The 13820-nt window shown below is 41.5% G+C and overlaps 1 protein-coding gene across 2 annotated transcripts in view; it reads right to left on the minus strand.

The window, feature by feature from the left end:
- LOC111870910 overlaps positions 1-13820 on the minus strand; it is a 251703-nt gene that overhangs the window by 41063 nt on the left and 196820 nt on the right. The gene's annotated exons all lie outside the window — the stretch shown is intronic.

The following is a 13820-nucleotide window of genomic DNA, read 5'->3' on the forward strand; positions in this document are numbered from 1 at the left end:
ATTACCACTGCCACCGGGTAAAAATCCATTTGCAGTCAAAATAAATAATAGTAATAATAAATTATTATTATTATTATTATTATTATTATTATAGAATAATTTTTATNGAAATAGATACAGAAAACATTAAAAATAAAATAAACAAAATGAACATATGAAAGAATGAAAGAAATAAACAAGGGGGAACAAAGTGAAGATGTTAGGAAAAAGAAGAGAGAAAGAATTGAGACGGACGGAATGAAAAATTAAGTAATTATAAAATAAACAAAGGCGCAACAAAGCAAATCAATAAGGACAAATTGAAGGAAGAGAGAGAGAGAGAGACTGGAAAATGAAATACTTAAGAGGGCGAAATTTAAGAACAACCGAGAGAAACAAACGAGAAAAAAAGATTAAGAAATCAAAAGAAAGGAAAGACTGAAAGAAGTAATTAAAAACAACTGGAAAATATAAATAAAAAAGGAGCAGAGTAAAAATTATAAATGGAGAAAGACGACTGAATATGGAAGGAAGAAGGAAGAATGCAATATCAAAAATGAAGGAGAAAAATATGTGAAGGAGGAACTAGAGGAAAGAAAGGAAGGGAAATACAAAGGAACTACGAAAATACAAACAGTAAGAAAAAAAACAAAAATTAGAAAAAATATCGAGTAATTACAATGTAACGCTTATAGACAGTCTATGTAAGTAACTGATTATAGACAGACGGATGATTGATGCGTAAGATTGGACAGATTACGCAGGTTAGTGGATGAACAAGAAGTTAACTCATGTAGCTAAGCGTTTTATGAATGTAACTGCTCATAAATGTAACATTTTCTGTTATTCAAGATCACAACACAGTAAATACTGTAATCCCCCCTAGAGCAATGTCAACAACTGGAGCTGTGAAACGCAACGTATTATTACTTCGTTTCCACGAAAACAACAAGTACAAAAAGTATGATTAATAGAACTGTCACATAGTTTACGTGGTTCCTCCTCCTGAAACATTTGTATTTGTTTCCCTTCTTGTTTAAATCCCTTCTATTCAGAAAGGATTTTCTCTTCTTCCGTTAGTCTGACTAGTAACGGAAGCTGTGGAGACATCTATCGTCGCCAGCATTTCAACGTTTTCATGTCCTCTAAACGAACTTTGCCCCCACTGCGTTTATAAACAATTTACATAACAAGATGACTCAGACGGAAAGCTCTAGACTTTTATTTTGGAGCAAATCGGTTCGATTTTCGGCCAGGACCCAGATTATCATGACTGAGATACCAAGGAGAGTCAGTAAATAGGTCACAAAAGGAAGTAAAACAGCTGTAATTGACGTAATAGGTTCCTATATGTATCACTAGGTAGCAGCACAGTACAGCTTCATTACAGTCTAGGTAGCAGACGCGCATGCGCATATTAAGACGCTGGTTTCAATACTCAAAATGGCCACTGTGTTTGGGTGTATTACCGAAGAGCAGTGTTCTGTTGTATGTTTTTGAGAGCAAAAGGGCTCAATGCAAAGAATATTCATAAAGTAATGTTTCTTGTTTACAGTGGGAAGCGATTGTCTTGTAAAGCGGTTCACAAATGGGACTAAAAAAACGTAACGTTTCGGAAACTGGGTGTGCTTCCATTTTCAGGTAGAAGGTTTAGGATTCCCTCACAGGATAGTGACTGACAGTAGAAGTTTCCTCAACTTTTTACCTGAGGACAGACACAGGTCACGTCTCCGAAACCTTGCTTCTTTAGAATACCTGATGATGGACGAAGTCCGAAAATATAGTAATTCGGAGTGCAATGTAATGTGATCGGGTACCTTCAGAATAAAAATTCGTTTAAAGGGTGGAACCGTGTCCTCGCAATCCAGACCGTATCCCGGTCACTACACTCACTGAGCTATTAAAGTTCACTTCAGAAACATGATATACACTGCCACCGCTAGAATTGTTCCGGATGAGAGGTCGAGGAGCCACAAATTACGAATTTTCGTTTAAAAATAACAATAATAAAAAAAATAAAATTATTGTTGCAAATCGCCCTAGACTTTTCAGATAAGGTAAAGAAAAAGCTGTCACTGTACTCAGTTACTTCAGCGCTACGCCATGAAGGCGTATGGGGGAGTGGATATATAGATCCATGTTTTTTTTTACCTCGGCACTAATTTGAGGTGAGTGGTCAGCTTCACGCCCCGGCCGCTTTACTCCTGTGGAAAGGGCACCCGGTAGCCTTTAGATAGGAGGTTGGGTGGACCCCAGAGTCGGTCTGGACGACGTGAAGAATAGAAAATTCTTGACCATACCAGGACTCGAACTCCAACCCCTCCGTCGTCCGGCCTGTAGCCAGTCGCTATACCGACTGAGCTATTCTGCCTAACAGGCTTTTCAAGATAGAATAATATTCTTATTAAAAATAATTTCAATTTCGTATTAATATTCCGCACAATTCCTTCAAACTCTATTTTCGTTCAAGAATTTGGGGGGGGGGACAGAAGTTTATTTTGCCCCCCCCCCCAAATTCCTTAGACAAGGGACAACATGAGGAGTAATTCCAGTGTAACCAGACGCTCGAATGTTACCGCCCCTTGACACAAACAAGTGAGACCTGAGATGCGCTGTTCCAGGTACAGTGCTAATGGATGTTTCAGGGGTTGCATAATCACTCCTCGAGTAATATAGCGGGTCAGCTCTTATGGTGACAGGCAGACGCAGCCCTCTGCCACATTCTCAGAGGGGTCACGGAAAGTACACTATCAGCAAACATGTCATAAACACTAAACCGCACACACCGTAAAAGCATAAATTTATCCCTGTGATTAATTAAATAAGCAAATTATTATGAGTGTACATGGGGGAGTGGAGGTATAGCTCCACCATTGACCTCGGCATTAGATGGAGGTGAGTGGCCAGCTTCACGTCCCGGTCGCTTTACTCCCTTGGAAAAAACCGCCGGTACCCATTGGATAGGAAACTGATAGGACCTCAGAGACGGTCTTAACTCTGTGGAGAAGAGAAAATATCGTGCCTCTATCGGGACTTGAACTGCGGTCGCTCTACCGACTGAGCTATCTCCCATGAACCTCCCGGATCGTATTGGATATATGCCTGGCTGCGCCTTAATCCTGGTGTGGACGTTACGTAAACTTGAAAAATCATTTGGCAGCGCCGGGAATCGAACCACATTCGTCCAACCCGTCACTAGATTCTGTTTATGTTTTGTGAACGTTCCAGGGCGACCCCGCGAGTTACTTGCTCCTAGATCCGGCCCTGACAATGTATAATGCATCCTTGTTCTTACAGTAGATGAACTGCAGCTGCCTTTTTCAGGGAAAATACCTTAATATTGCGGGAGGTTGCGCATTCTGATCGTATGTAGGGAACGCTAAATGAAGCGGAATTTCCTGTAGATGTCACCCACGCTAGACAGGTTCAATATGCGGCCCGAAGTAGAACATGGACAAGCAGGTTACAGGTTTTGGCGTGGGACTAACAAGCCCATCATAGAAAACAATATATTGATAAACCTAAAGACGAATGCCGGATGGGGAAGCTACGTAGAATGGACAGCTGTCGTAAGGACTGTATAGGTATAGAGTAAGTACGTAAGGTACTAACACAACATATATGGAGATAGTAGATTAAAAATACATAAATATATCGATACTATATTGTTTATGTTAAAAGAACCGCCAGCTCTTTGGTAGTATTTTATTTTTTATTGTGAAAAATACTTACAAACACAAAAAAATAGTCGTAGTGTTTTAATAACATTTAAAGGGACAGAGACCTCTATGCTCTGGATATAAACAAAAAATAGGGACATAGGTGCGCTATCTCGTAGTGTAGACATGAACTAACTGAAATGGCAAACCAGCCTCACAGCATTAGTGAAATTGGATAGAGGCAGAGCTAGCACAGAGACCGGCTTCATCTGTTCAGCGACATATGAAGGAAGTAAAGGGAGTAAAGGCAGTAATTGAATGATAAATAAGAGAGGGCGAAAAGACAGGGCGCTGGAACAAACGGTAGAAATATTTCATTAATAACTGGGAATTAAGAAAGTTTTGGAAAGTAGAGTAAAATCAAGTCCACACGTAGTGCCAGGGCGGCGGGTAATTTCAGAACTACACTTTGTTGTGTGTGTAGAAAGGAGGAGAGGGGTTAGGGGATGGGCAGCCAGACGCTACTCAAACAGTTGACATCCCATAGGGGCTTATTGAAAATCTGAGCTCGAAGCTTGTTCCCAGTGCACGTCATGGAGAATTTGAGAGCAGGCACGGATTCTCACGCATGCGCACGCATATCACTGTGGACGTACTTCGAGATGATTAGACACTAAATGTGAAATTTAAAATATAATTTATTTCGGAAATTTCAATCTTTCTACAAAATTATTTGAAAATAATTTGGGAGTTTGAAATACCTTCATAATTGATTAAGTGGAAATAATTGAAAGTTTGAGAACCCAGAGCACGAAATTCGCAACGATATTCACAGTTGATTGTTTCCTGCTTCGTATTAAGGAAGTCTCTTATTCGATTCCCTGCTAGGGCCCTAGATATTTTGACTGAGCATTCTCGTGGTTACCCTGAACATCAACTAGGCAGCTTCTATGATAGTAGCTCGCATTTAGTTTATGGTTTCGCTTTAAGACAAAATAACAAGCCTAGGTGGCTCAACCGGTAACACGCCTGACTTATTTCGAGAGGTGAAAAGCGATCCGGCCGCTAACTATCCTGTGGTTTTCTCACTTTCCCTACACAAATCCAGTAACAGTATCTTCAAATGGGTCACGACCACTTCCAGATTTTTTTTTAATTTCACCGATACTTCTCATTCTGTCGTACTATCCAAAGTTAAACAATAGTGTCAGTTGATATAACGTCGTCAGGTGGCCTACAACCATCCATCGATTCTTACACCAAAAGACTAAATTTCGCGGTATCATAAAACAAGAGGTAAATTTGACAAGATGAATATTTTCTGCGGTATGCCGCCGTGTAGTCTCAGTTACCAACTTTTCGAGAGAATATTCTGCCTCCATCTTCATTATAAATAGTAACTCACTCGTCTGCTCTGCAGATAGAGGTAGCAGGTTCGTCCGAAATGTTTGTAATTGTTTTCAAGACTGCATGCAGCCACAGCCCTGAGAATCAGACTCCTTACCAGTAAGTCTATAAGTCCACTGCCCTGTTCAATCTGAAGGTGAGAATTTTCTGAGATGTGACGTCATGTACGCAGTCCGGTAGATGTTTGTCGATTTTTCGGAGCAAAGTACTGCCTCCATCTTCAGGGCCAAGCTATGATAAGAAAACAGAAAGCAAGACACAAGCAGCGAGCTGTATGCTCACTCACTCCCTACAAAACTACAAGGTGAGTTAATGGCTACGTTTCTGTTCGTTCCCTTAAAAGTTTTCAGTTCAGTTTTACTATATACACGTATACATTGCAGTTGTTTTAGTATATATCATTCTAGCCTATATTTAAATGCTGTATAATTTACTTTCTTTGTGAAGAGTAACATTTCTGGGATTTTACACCGTGTTGTCTAATAGAACTTCACGGACGTCACGGAGTGACGTATTGCCTCGAACCTCTGAATTATTCTTGTCTCTTGCTCTATGTTTCGTTGAGATTCTTCTTTAGTCCTAAAGATGGCAGTAATACATTACTGCGAAACGCCAGAAGAAGATGAAATTCTATGAGGCTACACGACATCCTATCCCAAGTGATAATGTTCTTCATTATCATCGATATTAGAGCCTCAAATATTTTGTCTAACATTACTGTAGCGTGTAGAGCCGTTGCTATGAAACGGCTCTGTAAACACGTTCCCGCAGCAACAGACACGAACGCAACAGTGATACAATAACAGAGGAAGAGTGTTTTCTGTGTGGTCCGTGCCGAAAGGTTATAAGCGATACGAGGTTTAGAGCTCATTGAAGGAAGCTAAAGGAGTGGCCATTACAAAAATTGCCACTAGAATTCATAGACTCAAAAGGTCATAGCACTTAATGCGAAGGAATGAACTGCTGTACTGAGCCTGCACTGACAGAGGCCTTCTATATGTTATATATATACATACATTTAATGACAAGAAAAATGTAAATTGTAGATACTGACAACAGACGTATCACTGCTGACTGTGACTCTGGAAGAAGGCAGACCCGTCCTCTCGTCAGAGAGGGCGTCCCACATCAACGAACCCACAACTGTCTGACAGTAATAATCATCTGGTCTTAAGCCCCAGATGGGTGCTTTATTGTGAGACAGACTGGCCGACTGACCGTAGGTCGTAACCTAACTTTGACTTTGAGCTGTCAGTTGATAGTCAGGCGGTGGAAAGAACAGGAGGTTGCTGTGAGTTGGCTGCGAGTCAGCTGTAAGTGTGCTCAGTTGAAACTGCGGCTGTGATGATAAGATTTTATGCATGATCTTAGGAGTGTGTAATTCAATAGAGACTGTTAAAGTTCCTGTGTTAAAATCCGTTACCAGGAAACGGCTAATGGAGACTGTAATATACTGAAGATACTAGTCTGTGCGTGATAATGAACTGTAAAGTGTAGTCACGAGTCGCGAGTGTATAAGCCGTCAATAAATCGAGTCACCAATCTAAACCCAGTCTATGATCATTCTAACACGTGACAATATATTACTCTGTTCTTGAATTATGCATCTCACAATGTTAACATATCCTTCTTCGGACCGTTTTGGAACTCGATAACCATTTATACTAAAAAAAAAATCCCACCTTCAAAGTTAACAGTGATGGCATTTTGAAGCAACAGCAGCCAACCCACTGACTACACAAGAATAATCACGGCACACGGTCAATTAACTACAAAGGCACAAGGCTGTTTGATGTGTGAGACGAATGGTTAACGAAATGAGACAGCGTTAAGTCAACGGAACAGATTCTATATATATTGGTTTTGCCGTCGACACGTCGACACAACAAATTACCAAGTAATGCACTCACGCCGCCGCGTTAATTGTGCGTTTATTTGGGTTAAAATACATATCGATACATCTTTCCACTTTTCATGAAGCCATCATCATGCGATATATTCCATAAACTTAAATGATTAAATCTGCAATAACTGGCTTTCAGGCGTCATGTCACAATAAAGGACGACCGCACACCAACTGCGTCAAGACAAGCATCAAGACATGAGACAAAAGACGAAGTCTTGCTTCATTCATGATTCAGCATGAAGCTGACGTCTGCAGCATGACGGTGGTTTTCATAATCTCATTCGTTTCAACTGTGCTCCTTTATTTGCGTCATGTCGCAGACATCGTGTCTTGACTGTTACATGTCTTGACGTATGCTGGTGTGCGGCGTACCTAAGTATTACAGATTTAGAATGGAATGGATCGTAGATTAAAGAGTGATTCAACCAGATGAGATCACATAATTACCACAAAGCACAAAGTTTTGCTGTCAGTTTTCTATGTATTTGTCTGTATACGCAGTAATCGTTGAACTGTTCCGTATTACTGGCCCTCATGCTGTGATATAATTGCGTGTGCAGACGATATTACGGTCGGAGTATGAGAGTCTGGTAGCAACTTGCTGTGTGCTTCCGAGCGACTAGTGTTGTCATACATGCTTTGTAGATTGCACTCATGGCAAGCTCGAGTACACAGCTGGCCAGTTGGTGTGCTATAGCGCAGAGGGGCAGATAGTTAAACATTTAAATTTAGATTAAGGAAGTGAACCTCAGCAACATCGCTAGCAGGTCGCGCAAGCAGTCTGTTGCGTAGCTATTGATTGCAGTACGCACATACCGGGCAGAACTATGAACTACACGTGGCAGTTACGCAACCCTTGGGGCTATAAAACGTAAAGAAGTCAAAATAATGGCGGGAGAGGCTGATAATGGGAAACGAGGGTCTTACTGAATTAAGGATCGTGTTGCGCGGGATATTTTTGGAGGGCTCTTTACTCTCCTTTGCACTGAGAGTATAAACTTTCTGTACGTTGCGAACGGTCTAGTAAGACGAGCCGAACGCTCCTACAGCCAATATGACCCGTCCCATACCTTGTAAGTTACGTCTGAAGTTCTCTCATTGTAGCATTGTCTAAAACACACACTGCATTTCGGATGAAAGCGAAAAGAATACTTCAGGTAAATGCTCTTGGAAGTACAGGGAGATAACTTATCTCTGTGCTTAATTAAGCATCACGCCATGAAGTCGTGTGGAGAATTGGAGGTATAGTTACTCGTACAAGTTGGAGACAACTGCATAATGAGGAGCTTCATAACATGTACTCTTCTTCAAGTATAATTAGAATGATCAAGTCAAGGAGGATGAGGTGGACAGGTCATGTAGCACGAATGGGGAATGCGTATAGGATATTGGTGGGAAAGCCAGAAGGAAAAAAACCACAGGGAGACCAAGGCGTAGGTGGGTGGATAATATTAAAATGGATCTGAAAGACATAGGATGGGATGGTATGGATTGGATAGATCTGGTTCACGATATGGACCAGTGGAGGGCTCTTGTGAACACGGTGATGAAATTTCGGGTTCCATAAAAGTCTGGGAAATTCTTGAGTAGCTGCAGAATTTGCGGCTCCTCAAGAAGGGCTCAGCTCCATGAGTAAGTAAATAAGTAAGTAAGTAAATTCCAAGTATACAGGCGGTCTTTCCGACCAGAAGATGATAGAAATGTCTTCCATGTTTTGGGAATGGAAACTCGATTCCACGCAACCTGAAGCCAAAGGTCGTGCCATAGCTGAGGCGGCTTCGAACACAGGTCAATCCATGTGTGTTTTGTGGTGGACAAAGTAGCACTGGAGCAGCTTTTCTATGAGTACTTCGGTTTCCCCTACTAATTCTCATTCCACCGACTGCTCCACACTCATCATCATCCGGGGCTGGTACAATAGGCCATTAGAGGCCGACGTACCAAGTGGACTCAGTCTCACCCCCCTCCCCAAAGAAACTAAATAAAAATAAACCTGCGGGCAATTGCTATACCGACCAAGCCATATCGACTGCTACCCAAAAACGAACTACAAAAATTAAACTCAACACGACAATAATCGTCCGCTGTCTTCATCCGCCAGTCGCAAAGCCTAGACGTACACGTATGTACAAGTTTATGTGCACTGATTCTACATTATTGTCGGGGTTTCCGTTCATAGTCCATGGCAACCCCGACAATAATTTAGAATCACACAACTACACAAGTGAAAACAGAACAATTACACAACCGCACAAGAGGAAACAGCAACACAACTGCACATCAAAAGAAAACATCACGACTACACAACAAGAGATAACAGCAACACAACTATACAACAAGAGGAAACAGCAACACAACTGCACAACAAGAGAAAACAGCAGCACAACTGCACAACAAGAGAAAAGAGCAACACAACTGCACAAGAGAAAACAGCAGCACAACTGCACAACAAGAGAAAAGAGCAACACAACTGCACAACAAGAGAAAACAGCAGCAAAACTGCACAACTAGAGGAAACAGCAACACAACTGCACAAGAGAAAACAGCAACACAACTGCACAACGAGAGAAAACAGCAGCACAACTGCATAAAGCGACCTGAATACGACGAGGAATACTAATTTAATCAACATCCAAGTAATAAAAGCTAGATTCTAAGTATGAAATTTAATTTTAAGTTTCGTTTTTAATTAATTCTTCACCCAATAAAAAAGTGTACCGACTTGCAGCGTAAACCTGATGATGACCATGGGTGGGCGAAACATATTGTGCCAACAGCGTAAACTAGTGAATGTACTGTGAGTAAAAAAAAAAAAAAAAGACAGTCATCTGAACATCAAACAAAGTGGCAAATAACACGACTGGGGTATAAAAATTGTGAAACGCCTGCAGTATTATGTTTAGACTACCTGCTCATGTAAAGTGTCGGAGAAGTTGCCGCGAGTGCACGGCGTTGTAAATATTTGCTATTTCGAAGAACAGAATTATCTGAAAAGTTCTATCTTATGGAATATAACGCCGTGCAGTCGCTTCAAAGTCCAAATGACGTTTCGGATGAACATATTGCCTCCATCTTCAGCTTTTAAAAGTAACTAGAGCAAGAAACCAGCAGAGGCATGAGGCTAGCTGAATTGGTTTCTTGCTTCGTTTAACCTTTCAACCCTGAAGATGGAAAATGCATATTCCTCCAAAACATCGGGCTTTCTCCGAAATACACGTCGTTACAGGTTAGAACCTCAGGTCCAAGAGCATAAATATCTCCTGGGAATTGATGCAGTGTCCAATCTACTCCACTTCTTTCTCTTAAGAAAACAGGCCTACCAAAATACCGCTGTCTGTATATGTCATCATTTCCGATTCTGAAAAACTTCACCGATTTTCATGAATTCGGTGTGAACATTAAGCCCCTCGGTGTCATTGCTGAAATACTACAATACGTTAGAACAAAATTGAGGACAGGAGAGCTTCTTAGGTGGGCATCTCGCTACGGACACATAATTTGGAGTCCTGACATGCTGTAGAGTAATATATCTTTATGCAATTTCTGTTTTGGCAAATTTTTACAGAGTCTCAAAGAATGCGGTGTAAATTACGTACACTGTTTTAGCTTTTGGTGTTAGGACGATAATTAATGTATATTCGGAGCTGGGTATGTGAAACTTTGAATGTCAGTATAAATAATTACACGCAGATATTACACATGAACTATTTTCGTTAATTCAACAAATATAAGTATGGCGGCATTGCGAAGCTTTGTGTTTTTACTGACAATATTAACATAGACATAATCCGTATTAATAATTCTTCACAAAAATATTATTAGCATTATTATTATTATGGGGGGAGAGGTAGCGTAGTTTGTTGAGGCACTATGCTACAAGCCTGAAGATCGCTGGTTCGATTTCCGACGCGGTCACTGTATTTTTTAATTGACCTAATCCTTCCAGCCACACTATAACCTTGGGGTCGACTCAGCCTCTAACAGAAATGAGTACCAGGAATATTCCTGGGCGTAAAGGTCGGCCGGTCGGAGCGTAAGGCTGACAACACCACCGCCGTCTGTAAGCTTATTGCCTAGAAAATGGGGGAGCCTCGACGTCTCACAATCCTATGAGTCTCCACGCGCTAGGGCACGGAATATCCTCACCCCCTCCAAAAATGGAGGGTTCCTGGTTCCGAGTCCCACTCGTCATTCTTCTATAAATATTTTTTTCCTGCGTTGGTAGTGACCTTGCAACGGGCTGATCCCCCAAACAAGGATGCTACTGACTATCTATAAGATTCACACTTTCAAATTAATTCTGATCGGGATCAGACCAGAGGTTCTGATCCGTAGAAGAAAAGAAATAATAATAATAATAATAATTCTGATCAGGACTCATGAACGATTTATTCTCTGGTGTCCTACCAGAACAATTTTTTTAACTCGCTTAGTGGGGAGTAGAGTCCAACTGGGTCCACTCTGCACGGCGGCCACTGATTGGTCTTTTGTAGCCTGCCTCGGGTGATTATGATGATGGAGAATTTGGTGGAATGAAGATTGGCATGGGAAACCGAAGTACTCGGAGAAAACCCGCCCCAGCGCCACTTTGTCCACCACAAAACCCACTTGACCAGACCCGGTATCGAACCCGGGCCGCCGTGGTGAGAAGCCAGCGACTAACCGCTTGAGCTATGGCGCGGCCCCTGCCAGAACAAAGTTTTTTTTCAGATACTTGAAGGGGCGATGCCATATATTGTGTGCTGTCCTAGTGCTTATTGTAAATTCCTGTAGTGTTGGAATGCTTGCACGTGACTCCTCGCAGCTGCGTTGCGCCTCGGCCCTCTGGGAATATAGCAAAATCGAAAAATTGCTTTAAGTCCAATGGGAAGATCATATTTTGCCCCACGCAGGTGCATATTTGTGAGAAGTATTTGTGGTTGCGGCCTGGGGATCAGACTCTAACATAGCCCAGTCATTTATCAACCGGTGACTATGAATTATGCGACCGAATACGCCACTAACCGGGTGTCTAGTAAATGTATTGTCCCGTGACTAATAGACGCGGTTTGGATTAGATTATTGGGTTTATTGCAACTTACCAACTCAACTCGTAACTACACGTAATTACAGCGCTATACCTGATCGATACAATTAACAGTTCGCCATTACACACACTGCGGTTCTCAGTCTTCTCTAGTCGTATCCTGGCAAAGGATTTTAACAATCTGACTGTGACTGCAATCACACATAAGTTCTTCTTTTCACAGCCGAACTCTTGCAACCAAACTAAATCTCAGTTGCCATCTCTTCTCAATTATCTTCGACTTTCGTCTCAAGAAACTCCCTGAGACTTCCTCAGCTGGCCTGGAATCTTCTTTATATAGCCTCAGGGAGGACCCAATAGTAAACACAGTTTCCATCATTATAGCCCAGTAACACCTCAATTATTGCTTTGCATTAGTTGCCGATGGAATATGTTTATCCAGCCGTTGCCTAGTAATGTAATGACGTTAATTCGTGTGTTTCATAGCAATAGCCGTACTCGTTACAGTACGAATACTATACGGGAGTCTGTGAAGAGAGGACTTGAGCCCCATAGGCAGAGGAATAGGAATTGTTGGAGCCGTTACCAGGAAGCGTCCAGTAACATACTTAAAACAATAGAGCGTATTCTCTAGTAAACTGTACAGTGTGGAAATGGCGATCGTGTAATAGTTATTTGTAGTCACGATAGGTAAGTTATTGGTAAATTTATTTACCAATCGAAACCCCGTCTACATTCACCTCTACCGTGATATAAGGGGGCAGTTATGACCTACATGAATGTGTTCCAGAAAAAAAATAGTCTAAACGTAGCTCTGTAGACTTGTATTCGGAAGTTTCTTATTTCGAATCATGACCGGGTTTGTCATGGTTTCCCTCAGTTCCTCCAGGCAGACTTCAGAATAATATCTCAATTAGGCCACGACCGCTTCTTTCCAAATACTTTCGAAATTAACATACATTTATTAACCTACCATCCGATGCAATTATTTTCGATCCTGAAGAAAGCTGCTTTTAATGAACAACTGAAAGGAAAAAATGAACAAATGAATGCCGTACAGCGGTTGGGACATTTTCCTAAGGAAACATGAGACGATATTGTGACGTGTAGATTCATTAGAAGTAACAGCTGCGTAAACAGGCGACAATACAACAGCAGTTGCTAGGGAACAGCTATGTGTATACGTAACGAGGGAACTTGCAATAGTGTAAGAGCCCTTTGCCGGGGATATATAACGTCCACCGTTAGATGCCACTACCAAGTAACGGTTACTTGAGACTCAAAACACTTTATATGTGCTGTAGTTACAGTGACTTTTGGAATATGTAACTCAACGAGACTGACGTAGTTATTTGTAGTTATGAGAGTGTCAATAAATCCCGTTACAAGCCACCTCTCTTATATAGTCACACTCGGTCACGTGACAGCACTAAACCTCGGGACATTTGGCGTGACAGCTGAGATTTTAATGCAGTTTCTCGTGAATACAGAGACTTGTTATGTTTCAGTTTCGAAGAGAAGAGTAATCTTTATATATGTTTACATTATGGCTGCACCTCCACGTAATTACGTTACTATACTGAGGAGGCTCAAGTGGCATGTTACAGCAGCAGATGTGCGCAGTGATGCCTAACGACCAGCAGTTAGGGCGCACACGATTAAGAGTCTAGATACTCTGTGTAATTAATTGTGATGCAAATATGTGTAAGAAAATATCTTCCTCTCTGAACCCCCGACGTGCATTTTTTTTCCCTTGGCACTACAGTCCCAGTGGGCCTAGGCCTACCTCCATGAACTTCTCCGTTCACTTCGGTTTTTCTAGATCTTACACATTCAGTAGGAC

Source organism: Cryptotermes secundus, unplaced genomic scaffold (assembly GCF_002891405.2).
Source record: "Cryptotermes secundus unplaced genomic scaffold, Csec_1.0 scaffold896, whole genome shotgun sequence".
NCBI classification, from domain to species: domain Eukaryota; kingdom Metazoa; phylum Arthropoda; class Insecta; order Blattodea; family Kalotermitidae; genus Cryptotermes; species Cryptotermes secundus.